Here is a 17935-nt window from a genome sequence, read left to right as displayed (position 1 = left end):
GCCCAGCCCTGCCTCACCCCTCCCCTCCCAGTCACCTCTTGCCACACCGTCTCAACTGTGTTCTTTACCTTTTCCTCTGTCTCTCCTCTTTCTCCCTCCCTCCCTCTCTTCTTTCTCTCTCCTTTCTCTTTCTCTCTCCCTCCGTCTCTCTCCTCTCTCCCCCTCCCTCGCTTTCTGTCTCTTTTCTTTCTCTGCTGTCTCCTTCCCTCTTTTTCTCTCTATCTCCTCTTTCTCTTTCTTCTCTCTCTCTCTCCTCTTTCCCTCCCTCCCTCCCTCTCTCTATCTCTTTCTGTGTGTGTGTGTGTCTCTTCTCTCTCTCTTGGAAAGCCGAAGCTGGGTCAACCCAGCGAGCTGTCCTTGGGGCTCTTCGCTACTCCTTTTCTTTCTTCTTGGAAACTTTTTGGAAATCTGGGCTGGCTGAGGAGTGAGCGCAAGCCATGGCAGAGGCTTCCCTGAAGATGACCCTCCTTCTCCTCACATGACCCCTTGGCCAGCAGAGGTGGGGCCGGGAGGGTGCGCAAAAGCAGGGAGACCCTCAAGCGAGTGGCTGGACTTGACCAAAGCTCAGCAAATGTGTGTGGGGCAGGCAGGTTGACTGGCTGACAGGCGAGCTTCTTTGGCGAGGGCACTCTGGCTTTCTCTGAGCCTGACCCCAGGGTGGGCGTGCGAACTTTGGTGGGGCCAGCTCCCTTTTCCCACTGCCCTGAGCTTCTTTACCTGAGCGACCGAGGCATGCCCAGTACTAACAAGGGCCATAAGAAGCGCCCACGAGACCCAGCAAGAGATGAGATCCAGCTGCTTCTCCATCCCCCGTCGTCACCCTTACCTTCTCGGGCCAGGAGAGGAGTGACTGGAAGGGGAGGGGAGAGGGCCGGGGCAAGCCAGTTGTGGGATCAGCCGGTTCGCCGAACTGCAGAAGTTTACCGGTTCAGCAGGGAGCCACAGCAGAGGGGTCAAAGGTAGTGCCAGAGCCACAGGTTGCTGACCCCTGGGCTAAGGAAACTATATATGTTTAGCCTAATGAAGAGAAGGGTCAGAACATAGAATAACAGAAATGGGAGGGACATTGAAGGTCTTCTAGTCCAATCCCCTGCTTGAGCAGAAGACCCTATCATGTCAGACAAATAGTCATCCAATTTCTTCTTGAAAACCTCCAGTGGTGGTTTTCTAGAAGAAAGCCATTCCTCTGTTTTAATTGTTCTTCTGTCAGAAAACGTCTCCTTAGTTTTAGGTTGGATCTCTCTTTAATAACCTTCCAGGCCATTACTCCTTGTCCTATCTCATGTGCTTTGGAGAATAGGTCAATCCCCTCTTCTCCATGACAGCCCCTCAAGTACTGAAAGACTACTATTGTGTCGCCCCTGGACTTAGACAAACCTATTTCTTGCAAATGATCATTGTACAGTTTAGCCTCCAAACCCCTTATCATCTTTATCTTCTCTGCAAGCTTCCAGGATTCCAATGTATTTTTTATATGATGGTTATTAGAACTGGACATAATATTCCAAATGTGATCTTATCAGTGCAGTATAAAGTGGTATTATCATTTCACATGATCTTGAAACTATTCCTCTATTGATGCAGGATAGAATGGCATTGGCTTTTTTGGCAGTTGCAGCAAGATGCTGGCTGATACTTAAGTGGTTTTCCACTAGAACACCTAGATTTCCCTCACAGTCACTAATGTTGAGCCAGGTACCACCTATTCTCTACCTGTACATTTGGTTTTTCTTGCCTAAGATCTTATTTTTCTCACCATTGGATTGCATTTTGTTGGATAGGACCCAATGGTCAAGTCTGTCAAGTTCCTTCTGAATCATGAGTCTAAGGCAATAATGGCTAACTTTTTTGCCGTTGTGTGCCAAAATCGGGGGGAGCATGGGGGGGGTGTCACACACGTGTGTGTCCACACCAATAATACAATTTCCCCCCCTCCGCACTCCCCCCCCTTTTGGCACATGATGGCACGGTGGGCCCGATAGGCCCATTTTTCGCCCTCCCCAGGCTCCAGAGGCTTTCTTGGAGCCTGGGGAGGGCGAAAACAGCCTTCCCCACTCCACCCCCCCAGAGGCCGGAAAGAGCCCTTTTCCCGACTTCCGGTGGGACCAGAAGGCCTGTTTTTCACCCTCCGCAGGCTCCAGAAGCTTTCTAGGAGCCTGGAGAGGGCGAAAATGGCCCTCCCCAACCCCCCTGAGGCCCTCCCCAACCCCCCTGAGGAAACAGCCTGTTTGCCAACTTCCGGTGGGCCCGGAAGGCCTGAAAATCAGCTGGCCGGTGCATGTATGCATGCTGGAGCTGAGCTAGGGCAATGCTCTATTCTGATTGACCTCCTTGCCATTTTCTCCTATTAGTTGATCAAATGTTTCCTTGACTTTTTTCTTGTTTTTTACTCGTTAAGTTTCGAAAGAAACTTAAGGATGGCATGATAGCTGTTTTCTAATACAGCTGTCACAGGGAAGAGGGAATCAATTTACTATCCATGGCACCTGTGGGCAGGACAAGAAGTAATGTGGAAGCTCGTTAAAGAGAGATTCAACCTGGAACTAAGTGAGAACAATCAGTGGAACAACTTACTTCCTAGAGTTTTAAGTGCTCTATTGCTGGAGGTTTTCAAGAAAAAAATTGGACAATTATTTATTTGGGATGGCATAATGTCTCCTGCCTTGGCAGGGAATTAGACTAGAAGTCCTCCAAGGTCCCTTCCACCCCTATGATTCTGTGAATCTCAGACAAAATATTGAAGATGAACCATGAGAGTGTTGAATAGAAGAGATTTCCGTATCTGTTCCACTCAGAAAATCTGTTAAAAGTACCTTTTAGACCAGGGGTGTCAAACATAATTTCATTGAGGGCCACATCAGGGTTGTGTTTGACCGTTGGGGGGGGCGGGGGGGCGTGGCCAGCTCAACGTCACTCATGTTAGGGGTGCCTGTGGAGGCCTGAGTGCTCTGCCAGTGAAAATGGGCTTCCAAGCTCTGTTTTCGGCCTGGGTGGCCTCCTGCAACTCTCTGCCAGCGAAAATGGACCTCTGGAGGCTGTCCATAGCCCTCCCGAGCTGTTTTTGCTGGCAGAGGCACCATGGGCCAGTCCTTCAGTGTTTCCAAAGCAGCCCTGCGGGTCAGATCTAAACACTTTCCATGCCAGATCTGACCCCCGGACCTTGAGTTTGACACCAGTTTTTGACTTTGTTAACAAGCAATAATTTGATCATTGTAGAATTTAAGTATGGAAAGGACCCAGGACGTCTGACAGAAAAACAAGAAAATTTGATTCTTTATCTAGAGGACTAAAAGGCATAAAATCAGAGGTGTCAGGGTTCCAAAGCAATCAAAACACTGAGGCCTAGAGTTTCCTCGTACGAATTTATTAAGAATGTCATATTGGCACAGCTGGTGAAAACCCAACTCTGAAGGACCCGGAGTTTTCCCCACCCAAATCAAAACCCCAAGTTCTTGACCCAGGTCACAAGTCCATCACATGGCCCATTCAGATCGTAGTCTCAGCTCCAGCTGGCTCTTGTCCACACCCCTCCAACACCTGGTAGAGCGTTCTTGGCTCCCACAGAAAAGAATGTTATTTTGGCTACACATCCCCCCCAGCCAGGGGTGAAATGCTCCCGGTTCAGACCGGATCGCCCAATCCGGTAGCGATGGCGGCGGATGGTTTGGAGAACCGGTAGCAAAAATCCCTGCCCATCCCCCCCAATGCCCAGCTGAGCTGCGCAATCAGAGGCTTTTTTTATTTTTAAAAGCATTTTTTCTACAACCTCTTCAGCCGAAAAAATGCTTTTAAAAGTTAAAAAAAGTTGGCCACGCCCACCCAGTCACATTACCCCCCAAGCCATGCCCAAGAACCGGTAGTAACAAATTTTACTTTTCACCACTGCCCCCAGCTATCTCTATATCCCCCGTCACGTCCCCACAGCCCCAACAGGCTTGGCTGTGGCAGCCCTGAAGATGCTCCCAAAATGGCTTCAGGGCTGACAGGCTGCCCCCCCCCCCTCAGTTGAGAAGGACCTGCAAGAGAAAATCAAAGGGATTCATATCCCTTTGATTCATATCCCCATCAACCTTCCCTTCCCTCCCCAGGTTTATGAGGGTGATCATCGTAAAACTGCTTGATCAATCTGTCAGCTTTCACATCCTAACTTGTGACCTAGGTAGCTTCGGAGAGGGGATATCCCTCTTCCAGTGGACTAGGTAATGTAAGCAGGCCCAAAGCAGGTATGAGTCCAAGATCATTTTCCCCCTCATAATGAGTCTCTTCCAGAGGTGAAATGCTATCGGTTCAGTCCGGTTCACCCAGACCGGTAGTAAAAAATGCTACTGGTTTGCCAAACTGGTAGTAAAAAATGTTTTTAAAAAAGTTCTGACAATCAGTTGAGCGACCTGCGATCATCAGAATTTTTTAGAAAACTTTTTTAGCATTTTTTTTACTACCGGTTCTCCAGAAGCACTGCACATGCACACACATGCTTTTGGCACACACTGCACATGTGCGCGAGCAGAGTGCTTTGGGCGCATATTGCACATGCGCAGCGCACATTTGGTGCGCACCGCACATGCACGGGCAGCGAACCAGTGGTAATCCATGGAGGATTTCACCACTGGTCTTAACTCATCACCCAAGTCTAGTGTAATGCTCCCCCATTGTGGCCTCCAGCTATCTGGCAGAGCCAGGTCTTCAGGCTCTTTGTGGAAGGTTAGAAGGATGGGAGCCAATTTCAGCTCAGGGGGTAAGATGTTCCAAAGGGTTGATTGCAAGATTACTCTCCCCCTCAATTCTAACCAAAAAGTGCCTTAGTATTTTTTTATTTTATTTTATTTTACTGCTCTGAGCTCTCTTATAATATATAAAATTTATTGCTATGATTGATGGATATATATCTCTGAAAAGAAACGTTAGTTCTCAAATGGTTGATCTAGAAATATTTGCTCTATTATCAGACTCTTATTATATTTGCTCTATTATCAGACCAGAAATAATATGCTACCTAGAGCTGGCCACAAACTGGGAGGGAAAAAAAATCTAAATTTAAAATGGTATAATCCCTTTTGGAAATATTTTGTTCCCACAAACAAGGTATTTTTTGTTTTTTGCCATAGGGACATAGAGTCACAACAATAAATGGGTGGTAATCTATCCTGAGTGCTGTTACTCAACTCAGTAAAATTGACTGTAGCTTTTAGAAAAATGTACTTGGAAGATTTTAAAAAATTCAATAGGAAACAAACTAATAAAAGCATGTTTTTTGCAGGCTGCCACAGAATTAGGTCTTCCCCAAATGCATTGGTGAAACAAAAAAAAATTACACTTCCTTTTGCTTACTGACTTGAGAATTAATCGTCATGTTTGCACACTTTTGAATTTGGCAGCCTGCCTTAAAAAAGTCACAACACAGGAAGCATCGTATTATAATCCATGAACTAACTACCCCATGGCAAGAAAGGAAGAATAGCACTAAACTTTCTAACTTATCTAGGGAAGGGACAGCTTTTTTAAAAAAATTAGCTGGTCTGAAGATATTCATAAATATGAATACTTCGTTTTCACTTGTCAAGAAAATGTAATTCCAACTGCCTGGCTTTATTGTGTGCTGTTATCTCTTGCTTAAACAGCTGCATACATGGATTATATGGAGAATTGGAATTCAGTTGCTTCATATGATACTAGGAAGAATCAGGAAGTTAGACCAAGTTCAGGCTCCTTCTTGTCAAAATCCAGGTTATGTTTTCATTCTGGTGGAAGTATCCTGCAGTCTTATAATCTTCATAAATCTACACATGACAAGTCGATAGGAATGACACTCTTTTAAACCAAAGACATCCTACCAAAATCATTAGACTTCCTTAAGATTGACACAGACTAGGCAGAAATTCTACCTCTAGTCTAGATGAAGTAAATCTTGCAATTTGAGAATGGAAGCCATTAAAATCATCTAACAGTCACAGGCAGAATTTATACCTAGAATTTATATTCTGCTTTCAATCCTTTCTGCTATCTTCTTGCAAAAAAAAAAAAAAAAGAAAGATTTTGCCTTTTTCTCAGTCTTCCTCAAACTTAGTTGAAAGCAGTGGACTTTATAGTTTCTGTCATCCAGCTTTGAGAATCTCCCATCACTAATTGAGCTCTCACAACAAAGTGCAAAATTTAATTCATGCAATAAATATTTTCACTGTATCTGCTTGACTGACTTATGTATGTTGACCCGTTTTCAGTGATCAAGAAATTGCAATTGAGGTTTGGTATACTGAACGCTAGCTCCTAAGCCAGTGATGGTTAACCTTTTTAGTGCTGAGTGCCCAAAGCATGCGCGCACACACATGAATGCACGCATGTGTGCCACAATCTCCAAAATGCAATGTGAGCACACACACCCGCACATGCACGCACGTTCCCTGCGCATGCGGGGGGGCGTGCATGCGCCCCAGGCTCTCGTTTTGGCTTCCAGGTTGGTGCAGGAGCCAAAACGGGGCACAGGAGGGGGCTTGCGATCTCCACAGTTTCTACCCCCATCACGTCCTAGTTTTCTTCTGCCTTCCGTGCCTTCTCCGATCTTTGCAGTTTCTACCCACATCGAGTCCTAGCTTTCTCCTGCCTTCCGTGCCTCCTCCGATCGTTGCAGTTTCTACCCCCATCGCATCCTAGCTTTCTCCTGCATTCCTGCCTTCCGTGCCTCCTCCGATCTTTGCAGTTTCTACCCCCATCACATCCTAGCTTTCTCCTGCATTCCTGCCTTCCATGCCTTTTCCAATCTTTGCAGTTTCTATCCCCATCACATCCTAGCTTTCTCGTGCATTCCTGCCACGAATAGGCACCTGCGGAGGGTGGAACCTGCGGAGATTGGGGAAGGCCCTGCCCCCGTGCATTCATGGCAGAGACCCGAAAGCCAGCTGGCTGACGTGAGGTGCGCACATGGCAGTGGAGCTGGGCTGGGGCAACACTGGTATGCCCGCAGAAAGGTCTCTGCATGTGGTTCGCCATCACGGTCCTAGGGTCATAGGTTTAACAATAAAGAAAGTCAGTGACAAATTCCCATTGTCTCACTTTTCCATCTCCAGAATACAGCAAAGTATTGCAGGGACACACACTATCCTGGATTTATTAATTGTTCAAGATAGCATATGTTCTGGTGTCTGGTTTTATAAAGAAGGATAAACATCTGTAAAAGAAGACAGTACAGACAAGGACAAGCATTTTGAAATATTGAAACACAACATTTTCTTTATAAAAGAATGTACATTTTCCCTTGTCATAGTAAATCTAGGGTGGTGTATTTTTGTAAAACCAGGGATAGCATAAAAATAAACAAGAACTTTTGCAGATCATGATTTCTAAGATTTTTAAATTGGAGAACATTGTTCTTTATATTTTATGAATAAAACCATTTAAATTAGGAACATATAGTACATCGAAGTTAACTGTTTGATTAAAGACTAAGTTTTAATCATCTAAACCCAGTCATGGGATTCAGCCAGTTTGCATTGGTTCGGCTGAACCAATAGCTAATTTTTTCTGCAGTTCGGTGAACTGGCTGATCCCACCACTGGCTGACCCAATCCCTCACCCCCCCCCCACAGCTACTCCTTGCTTGAGAAATAAGGCCGACTGTGGGGGAGGGAGACCAGGTCCCCACTTTCCTCCACTTTCGGGCAACTCAACAATAAAATCCATGGATATCACCTTCCATGGGGCTCCCGGCCTGGCTACACTCTGAAGTAACCCAGGAGGCTTCTTTGCTGATGCACATATAGGTCACCTTGCCACATAGGCTTCTATGTCTTTCTTCAGCGCCGGCCACCAGAATTGTCGTTTAACTAAATGTAATGTCTTCACGAATCCAAAATGGCCAGCGATTTTAGCATCATGGGTGTATTGTAATACTGACCCCCTCAGGCTGGCGGGGACATACAGCTTCGCTCCCACCCAGGCGAGACCCTCACAAAGTGTACACTCATTGGAGTGGGCTAAAAACCACTTATCAGTTTTTAGTGCTTCTTTTAACTGCTTGCTCAAGTTGCCAGACAAGGTTAGGTCCCCTTTCTCCTAAGCTCTGGTAACCACTGGTGCCGCCAGCTGTTTCGAGGGGATAACCAGATGAATCACTTCTGCTCAAACACTATCGTATAGAGGCAGTCTCGAGAGGGCATCTGCCATAAAGTTCTTCCCTCCAGGAAGGTAGCGCAGAGAGAAATTAAATCGGTTAAAGTGTTGGGCCCAGCGGACTTGTTTAGGTGACAATTTTCAGGGCGTTTTTAAGGCCTCTAAGTTTTTGTGATCAGTCCACACCTCAAAAGGGTGTTTCGCCCCTCCCAGGAAATGCCTCCACGTTAACAGCACCCAACCAACAGCAAAAGCCTCCTTCTCCCAGATGGCCCATCTCTTCTCGGTCTCAGATAATTTCTGAGAGGTATAGGCACATGGTTGCAAATTCCCCTCGGCAGTGGCTTGAAGTAACACTGCCCCGCCGGCCACATAGCTGGCGTCGGCCTGAACGACAAACGGGGCCTCCATGTCAGGATGTTTAAGGACCGGTTCGGCAGCAAACAGTCATTTCAGTTTCTCAAAAACCACCTGACATTCCATAGTCCATTCGAGAGACCGGGAGGGTTTTGGCTTCGCCTCTCCTTTTGTTTTCAGAATGTTAGTAATTAGTAAGGCAATTTTTGCGAACGAGGGGATGAACTGTCGATAGAACTTAGCAAAACCCAGGAAGCTTTGTAATTGTTTGCGGGTACGTGGGGGAGCCCATTCCAACACTGCCCGGACCTTTTCTGGGTCCATGTGAAATGCAGATAGTCAATTTTAGTCTGGTGGAATTCGCATTTTGACAACTTAGCATACAGCTCAGCAGCTCTAAGTTTTTTCAGGACCGCTCTCACCAGTTTTACGTGGTCGTCCATGGTCTCGGTGTAAATAAGAATGTCATCCAGGTAGACCAGGACCCCCTTGTAAAGGTGCTTGTGCAGTACTTTGTTGATCAGTTGCATGAACACTGCAGGGACTCCTTGTGGTCTGAAAGAGAGCACCCTAAACTGGAAACACCCCAGCGGGCAGTTGAAAGCAGTTTTCCATTCATCAGCTTCCTTAATTCGAACTCTATAATACGCCTCCCGCAAGTCCAGCTTAATAAAAATCTTCCCTTTGGCCAGGTGAGCTAGCATGTCCTTCATGAGGGGCAATGGGTAGACATTTTCCATGCAAATAGCGTTTAAGTTCTTATAGTCAACCACCAGATGAAAAGATCCATCCTTCTTCTCCCGGAATAGCACCGGGGTGGCTACACGTGGCCTAGCCGGTTGGATGAAGTCGCGTTTTAGGTTTTTATCAATAAAGTTTTGTAGTTCCCCCAACTCCTGGGGGGAGGGGGTCATGGGGTAGATCTTTGGTTTAGGGAGTTTTACCCCAGGAAGGATTTCTATACTACAGTCTGTAGGCCGGTGAGGGAACAGCACATCTCACGCCTTCTCACTAAACACCTTCCGGAGGTCCCAGTACTCTTTTGAGATCTTTTCTTTCCCCACAATGTGTTCCGTTGTAGTCGCCGCCACCTCACTTGCCACTTTGGCCACACAATAGGGGCTGGTTCCCTTGCTGGTTAGAGCAGATGCGCAACACGCCCGTCCTTCAATTTACGCATGGGTTCCATTTTCGGAGCCAGGGCAGCCCAAGTAGGAGGGGTCGTTCCATGCCAGTTTCTTGGTGATCCTCCATCCTCATCTCAATCAATTCAGTTACAAAATGGGCTGGGGCCTCCCCAGCTACCGACCTGTCTAGCTGACAGAATGCGATGGACCTTTTCATCGTTTTTACTTAGATCCATCTTTTCCACAATGTCAGGGCTGATGACACACCTTGTGCATCCCGAATCTAGAAGGGCTAGCATCTTCCCGTGGGCCCCGGTAGATGGTACCTTTAGTTCCACTGGGATGATCATGGATCCCCCACTCTGACTTACCAGGAGGTCCTCTGGAATCAGTTTCAGTTTCGCTATCATCGGCGGGGGTCGGAGTTCCCAACTCATCCTGTTTCAGGGGAGCGAACTCAACGACTTCTACCACTTTTAGGGTGGTCTCGTAGGGTTTTGCGGTTTGTTGGCTCTCTTCCCTCCACTAGGGGTCGCTTTGGGTCCAGGCTTAGAGAAACACTCAGCTGCTCGGTGCCCCTCCTTTCCACATCTGAAGCACGCGGTGGACTTCAGCTTGGCCTTGTGGCCTTTGGAGCCCCCTTGTAGGGTGAGGAGGGTAGTTTGCTCTAGGTACGCCTACCGCGGTAGCGATCTCTGGCCAAGTCGATCTCCATGTCAGCAGCCAGCACGTACCAACTTTGCAGATCCCTAGGGGCCCCTCGGGACCAGCAATCCTTGTAGACATCATCATTGAGGCCATCCTTATAGCTTTCCAGCAGGGCTACTTCTGACCACCCTCTCATGTAGTGCAACAGCTCGCGGAACTCCTGGGTGTACTCCGCCACTGATCTCCGCCCCTGATGTATGGACTTCATTCTGATTCTTGCCCTTCGCTCAGCTAACGGGTCCTCAAAGCATGAGCTGGTCATAATTTCTCATCGGAGGGGAATCTTCATTATGGAGTCCCACCATCCACTCAGCTGCCACCCCCTCCAGGGCCCTGGTAATGCACTTCACACATGCGGCATCTGAGGAGAAATCCTCCCCCCAGACTTGCATGTGGTTCCACACTTGGGTTAAAAAGAATCCCAGTCCTTTTGGATCTCCCCCGCATCTTACTGATAACAAGGGAATTTTGAGCTTTTTTCGCCTCCGTGGCAATGCCTGCCCAGCAGGAGGGCCCTGGATCACAGCAGCTGCTTGAGTTCCAGAGGCCTGAACTGTCTCTTCCCGGGCTTGGGCTCTCTCTTCTATGCAAGCAGCAGCCTCAATTTCACGCCCGGGGTGTTCAGCCTCTCCCCAGCAGGCAACCCATGGGCAGGCAATCCATACCTTTCACGGGCTCTTCGACTCTCACAAGCCTCTCTCAGTAGTTGCAAACCCTGGGTCATCAGGAGATTTTCTTTCTGCTCTTCCTGCCAGGCAGCATCTCTGCATCGGCGTCCAGTAGTTGTTACTCCTTGGGGGGTCTTCTCCAGCTCCAGCAACCTCCCCATGCCCAGCGACCATTTGGCTCTCTCCAGCTTTTCCTCAAGCCATCCTCAGCCATCCACTCCGAAGCCTCCCAGCCGGGGTGTGACTGGGAGGTAGTGGAACCAGCAGTTCCCATGTCCTCCTGGTCGCTGTCTTGGTCAGACATTCTTTGCTCAGCCCCCACAGTCGTTTTCCAGGGTGGCTGTTAATTGCAGACCTTGCTTAATGTCAGGTATGCCTCCTTTCAGTACTCGAGAAAGAAAAACCCCGACTCCATTTTCATAGAGAAAGGTACTTTTACTGAGTATGAACTGAATGCAACCAAAGAAGAGCAAGGTCTGAGGCAATAGGCGCGAAAATCACATATAGAAAACATCCTTAAAACCCTCCCAATGGTCCACTCAAGATTATCCAATCCACATCCCCCCAAGGGATCATGTGAGGTGCACCTACCGATGGCTCCATACTTCTGGTATGCCAGGACGGTTGACCTTGACTGGTTATCAGCGCGCCTCCCAGCTGCAGAGAAACGCTGAGGAAAACTTTCTCCAATTTACTCCACCAGCTCACTTCCCCCCTCCCAACTATCCAGACAGCTCCCCCCGTTTCAATGGCAGCCGTAGCAAGCAAGTAATATAAAAGCGGAGGCTGACAGTCTGTTGAAACCTGAAATTGTATCACCCCTTCACCCTGCCCCGACACTCCTCCTGTACCCACTCTGATTGAAGGGGAGCAGCATTTTGAAGTTAAAGAAATTCTAGATTCCAGGAAACATAGAGGGAAGGCCCAATATCTCATTGCCTGGAAACATTTTCTCCCTGCGCAGTCCGAATGGGTGGATGCTAAATATGTCAGGGCGCCTATACACCTCCAGAGTTTCCATAGAAAATACCCTGAGAAACCCTGATGGGATTGCTGTTTTTGGTGTGATGTATGTTTTAACTGTATAAATTCTGTCTGGCGAATGCCTCTGTTATGGGGGGCTGAATGTCAGCCAGCCTGATGCTTGCTGCCATAGAATGGGAGGAGAGAATTGTTATCTCCAAGGCCGAAGCAGTCGGCTCTGGTATGTGGTTGCCTGGCTACAAGGGAGTTGGGCTGTATACTGGGTTCAAAGTTGATATGCTCCTGCGTTTTCCCTCATAGCTTGCTTGAAACTGTTTGCTTTCAATTTGTTCCTACTAAAAGTACTTTTCTCTAAATCTATGGAACCAAGGATTTTTCTTTCCTAGGAAATGAACAGAGGCAGCCCTGACAGGATCACTTTAATACCACTTTAATACCAAAAGAAGATTCAGACTTAACAAAGATAAAAAATTATAGGCCAATATCACTACTAAATGTAGACTATAAAGTAAATGCATCAATAATAGCAGAGACTAAAAAGATTCCTGAATGAATTTATACACTCAGACCAGTATGGATTTTTACCTAAAAGATAAATTAAAAACAATATGAGAATTATCTTGAATACATTATATTCTGATATATATATCAGAAGTAAGAAAATATATATATATTAAAATATATATATATATGAGAGATTGGACAGCCGAGAGATTTGTCTGAAATGGCATAGTACCGTGATGGCGGACCTATGCCACACGTGCCCAAAGTGGCATGCAGAGCCATCCTCTGGGTTCCAGCACGCCGGCCAGCTGGTCTTCACGTGCACAGGACCGCTGGAAACTGAAACAGCAGTCTCCCGGTGCAAATGCATGCGCCGGGAAGATGACCTTTCAGTTTCCAGTGTGCGCATGCATGCTGGCCACCTGGTATTCTGGTTTCTGGCACACATGCATGTGCGAAGTCCAGCTGGCCGGTGCACATGCTGTTCTTTCAGTTTCCAACGCTCCCGCACACATGAAAACCAGTTCTTCCGGTTTCCGGCACATGTGCGCCCGTTCATGCGCACTTGTTCCCATTTTAGCACTCGGTACCGAAAAGGTTCACCAACATTGGTATAGCATCTCTTGCTTGAGCAGGGGCAGATGACCCTGTAGGTCTTCTAGTCTCCTTGAGCAGACTAGAAAACCTCCAACTTTCCTTCCAACTCTGCTATTCTGTTACTTCCTTTGCATGCCAAAGACTAAACGTTTATATGCTTAATTGGCAGGAGTTTTTCAGGTGCTAGTATGGCAACCCACTATGCCCCAAATAACTCTCTTTAAACTTTGCAAAACATAAGGAAAAAAGAAAAGATCTATATTTGACTAAGAGTTTGGTCTTATCAAACTAGCCACCCCAAAGCATTTCCAATACGGGCAGGTTATAGTAATACCTAAACACAAAAGCCTAAAAATGTGACACCATTAAGTAAAAGCACAATGGAATTTATGTAAAGTTATTTCGTGTGAAATTTTTAAAAAACCTATTTATCTTAAGAAACCCTTTGTTCTTCCTAATTCAAGTTACCTCCTAGAAATATATGCACACGTATTAGATGTCAACTTGTCAGGTCTCCAGTATTTGATAGGTTTCAGTTGATAGACTCATTTCTTTAAGGAGAGGCAGGGTTTGGGTGTGGCCAGATGTCACAGAAACCATTCGTTTCTAGTAGCAATTCTGATCCCAGGTTTATTAGGACTAATTGTTTGATTTTTTGTTCATCCCTATGAATATAAGACTGTTACTGCCCTGTTATAAAAAGGGGTTGTTTTACTGGTGAGTAAATGTCTTACCACTACTTGCGAATGGTGGTCAGAACATCCAGGCTGTCAGCTCTCCAGCTGACAAGCTCACCATCTTTAACCACTGAGCCATTGTTGCTGGAGGCGAGTTAAAATAAGGAAGCTTGGAGTACTTTTAATTTTGATGGAGAAACATAAGGATCTAGAAAGTTGTGGTTTTATTTTGTCATTTTTATGAATGTATCACTCTTTTTTGGTGTTGGAAGTTATAATCTGTAACTTTAGATCAGGGGTGTCAAACTGGATTTCTTCAAGAGCCTTATCAGCATTGTAGTTCTCCTCTGTGGCCCAACCATTGGGGAGATGGGACGGACGCCTCCTGTAGCACCCTGCCAACCAAAATAAGGTGCGGAGGCCACATGCAGGGCCCCTGTGCCTGTTTTGGCTGCCAGAGGCACTGCGGGCTGGTCCTTTGCTATTTCCAAACCGGCCCCATGGGCCAGATTTAAGCAGCACGCGGGCCACATCCAGCCCGCAGGTCTTGAGTTTGACACCCCAGCTTTAGACTTATTGTTGTTGATGTCTGAAATCTTCCAACTTTAATGAATTCTGATTGGCCAGGAAATATCAGTTGATTTATAAAAGCCTGCTCTTAGACCACAAGAGGAAGCTAAAAAATAGAAGATGAAAATGAAGAACTATAGAAAGCATTAGATCACCAAGCTAAATTTGAAAAATAATTACCGTATTTTTCAGAGTATAAGATGTTCCGGACTGTAAGATGCACCTTTCTTTTTTCGGGGAGGAAAACAAGAAAAAAAATCTGCCTCTGACTCCCAGCATCCATCAGGTATTCATCTGGCCCGTTCGCTGCACCTCGTTGGCTGCACCCCGTTCTCCGCGGCCCATTAGGCACCACCGCGGCCCGTTCGCCACAGCCTGTTCGTCACATCGCGCCCCATTCGCCACCACCGCACCCCATTCACCATCCATTTGCTGCCACCACGCCTTGTTCGCTGCTGCTGCGCCCCGTTTGGCGCCTGAGGAAGCTTCTTGGATGAGAAGTGAAACATTTTCAAGGAAACAACAAAAAAGTCCAGTTGCCTTTGGAAAAAGCACCTTTGGGACAACCATGATTTGGATTATTGAGAATCTCCTTAGACATACCTGGTGTGTTTAGTGGCCGTAGGTACTACTGGTGGGTTTTACAGATAGAGAGGTATGCTACAGTATCTCTTGGGAGCAAAAATCAAATATGTTACTGAGAGGCTTTCTAAAATAATTAAACCCACAGATTATTCCTTTCTCCTCTTTCATATGGTGATAAATAAGCCTGAAAAGAATGTCAAGGAACTTTGAGCAGCTAGGCATGAAAACCAAACAGATAGCAGCAGAGGTGGTGTTTTCATCTGTATCCAATGGAAGATCAGCATCCAATGAGGGAGTGGAGGACTTTGGTAGGAAAGTTGTTCAGTTATTTGTGATTTGAAATTAATTGGCTCAAGGAATGGTGCCATCGAGAGAACTTTGGATTACCTACATGAGGAGCTTCAGGCAGGGGATGGGCTACATTTTATAAGAATCAGGAAGAATGTGTTTGGAAAACAACTGGCTCAATTCAGGGTGAGGGGAAGATCATTTGAGTCCATAGACTTTGTGGTATAACTGCTCCTTCAGTCTATTTATTTTTCCATATCTAGCAATAGAAAGAATAAATTATCTTGGGAAATTCCATTGCTAATCTGATTCATTTTTAAATAATTTTCCCAATCTTACTCCAGTGGAGTTTTCGGATTCTTCTTAATGTGTATTACATGATTACAAATTATACCTATGTTTCACATTTCCCAAATTCCTTAAAGGTCAAGTGTGGGAAGTGTTTGAAATAGTTAAGTGTCCTAATTTTTATTTTTAATATTAGGTTTATCCTAGAAGCAAAAAAGATATATTATTTTATGTATTATGATAGCAGTATATAGTGAACAATGACTAATATTGTGAGGCTGTGAGGGGTTAATAAAATTGAGAGGACATCACTTGTATACCTTGCTCAGTTTCAAAACCTACATTGTGCCATTGTGAGAAAGAAAACAGTTCTTTAGGAGAACTGAGATGGGTGAGGACAAACCTTTCTAGGCTCTGACTTTATAATTCATAAAGAAAAACTAGAGACATAACAGTATCCTAATACAGTAAGCATAAAGTATTGCTTACTATTTAAATTATGTAAACAACTATCTAATTTATTTGTGTCATTTTGCTTTTTTGATCTTCTCAAAAAGATTTTCCCATACTGATGTGATTTCAATCTGTACATTTTAAAATAGGCCAAGGAAGGCGGTGATGCTTGAAAAATTCCCAGGCTGTAGTCAGTAGTTAAGGACAGAAAGCAGATTTAGGAATGCTCAGTAAAACAAGAGATATATTTTACACTTCTGCCATATTTGGATAGTACTTATTTTTAATTTTCAGTTTAATACACAATATGAAGAGTTATACTGTGTTTTCCCGAAAATACGTCATGTCCTGAAAATAAGGCCGCCTGATTTTTGGGGTGGGCGTAAATATATGCCCTCCCTCGAAAATAAGCCCTAAACGGGTGGGCATGGGCAGCACAGGAGGCAGCCCATTCCCTTTCCTAGTCACCTTATGGAAGCTCAGCACCTTAATTGCAGCCCGAGGATCAACTGAGCCAGCACGGGCCAGGAGCTGCCTCTCATTCTGTCTCTCTGCGGAGGCCTCCCAGTGCAATGCTCTGCCACAGCTTCGGAGCAAACCTCCACCTTCCCTGCGCATGATGGCAAGGATGAAGGCTTCAGAGGGAGCATTTTTGGGATGTGTGTCTGTGCAGAGCTCCCCAAGGATAGAACGATCAGCAGGGAAATGGGAGGGGGGGATTTTCCTGCTGATCGGAGCAAGGCGAAGCCTCCAGCCTTACAATCCTGCACAGGGAAGGCAGAGGTTTGCTCCGAAGCTGTGGCAGAGCATTGCACTGGGAAGCCTCTGCAGAGACAGAATGAGAGGCAGCTCCCGGCCCGTGCTGGCTCAGCTGATGGAGGCTCCCTCATGGGGGGCGAACAAACTTCCAACCCCAATGGACCCAGTGGGTGCGACCCAGAAAAAGGGAAGGAGCTGATGGGGGGGCTGTGGGAAGTTCTGGGAGTTGAAATTCACGTCTTTAAATGGCCAAGCGGCTGCCCATGCTGCTGCTGGCCTCTTCACCCTCCTGGCAGCGCTGCACTCAGCAGCGTTGCACAACTGCTCCTGCCTGGCCGGCTTGAATCATCCCAGATTGAAAACCTCCAAAAAACATGTCACCTCACCCGCTGCCGCCTTTGGGCTGCTGAACACCAGCCTGCATGCCTTCCATTGCTGCTTCTGGGTTTGCTTCTTTCCCTTCCCCCCTTCCCCCCACCTTCTCTTTCCCTTCCACTGCTGCTTCTGGGGAGCAGACAGCATGATGGAGAGAGCGGGACCAGCAGAGCACTTTAAAAAAGTAAGATCTCCCCGAAAACAAGCCCAAGTGCTTATTTTGAAGCCCAAAAGAAAATAAAACCCTGTCTTATTTTCGGGGAAACACGGTAGTATAATGCCAAGCTGAGCATACAATGCTTATTTTTTTCTAAGCAGTACTTGTGTGTTGTGGATAAAATAAGTTGAAAAAAAAGTCTTGGCTCATTTCTCCTTGCTTTTGATCTCAGGCTGTTTACAGCTACACATCTGTTATGAAGGCAAGCAGTTTCCTGTATGTTCTTTCCGTTTATTATCTATTTCTATCCACACCCAGTAGAGCAGATTGCCTTTGCTTTGATGACTAAATGTTTATAGCAACTAGAACTTCCGCAAAATCTCTGAAAGCAACAGCCAACATACCAAGTTTTTTATTTAATGGTGTGTCTGGTTTTTGCTTGGCAGCATGGTAGGAATTTATTTCATTTAATCTATTTCTTGTTCTTGAACAGGATTTTGACTTTTCTTTCAGTGAACAGACTAGCAGATACCCACTGTACGCAGAACTTTCTTTTTTCATTCATTCTGGAGTAAATAAAGTGAAAGGCTTTGTAGCTTTGTAGGGTCACATAACTAAGGCAGAATACCAACAAATAGCCCAAACTTGCAAAGATGAGGTCAGGAAAGCTAAGGCTCAGAATGAACTAAGACTTCCAACAAATGTCAAATGTATTTTTAAAAAGTTTCTTTCAAC

At 46.0% G+C, this 17935-nt stretch overlaps 1 protein-coding gene across 1 annotated transcript in view; it reads right to left on the bottom strand.

The window, feature by feature from the left end:
- Nucleotides 1–17935, bottom strand: part of CRIP1 (cysteine rich protein 1) — a 106036-nt gene that overhangs the window by 65132 nt on the left and 22969 nt on the right. The gene's annotated exons all lie outside the window — the stretch shown is intronic.

This window comes from Pantherophis guttatus, chromosome 3, assembly GCF_059756535.1.
Source record: "Pantherophis guttatus breed Tessera chromosome 3, ASM5975653v1, whole genome shotgun sequence".
NCBI lineage: Eukaryota > Metazoa > Chordata > Lepidosauria > Squamata > Colubridae > Pantherophis > Pantherophis guttatus.
The sequence above is the reverse complement of the archived record's forward strand: the minus strand, read 5'-3'. Positions and strand labels throughout refer to the sequence as shown.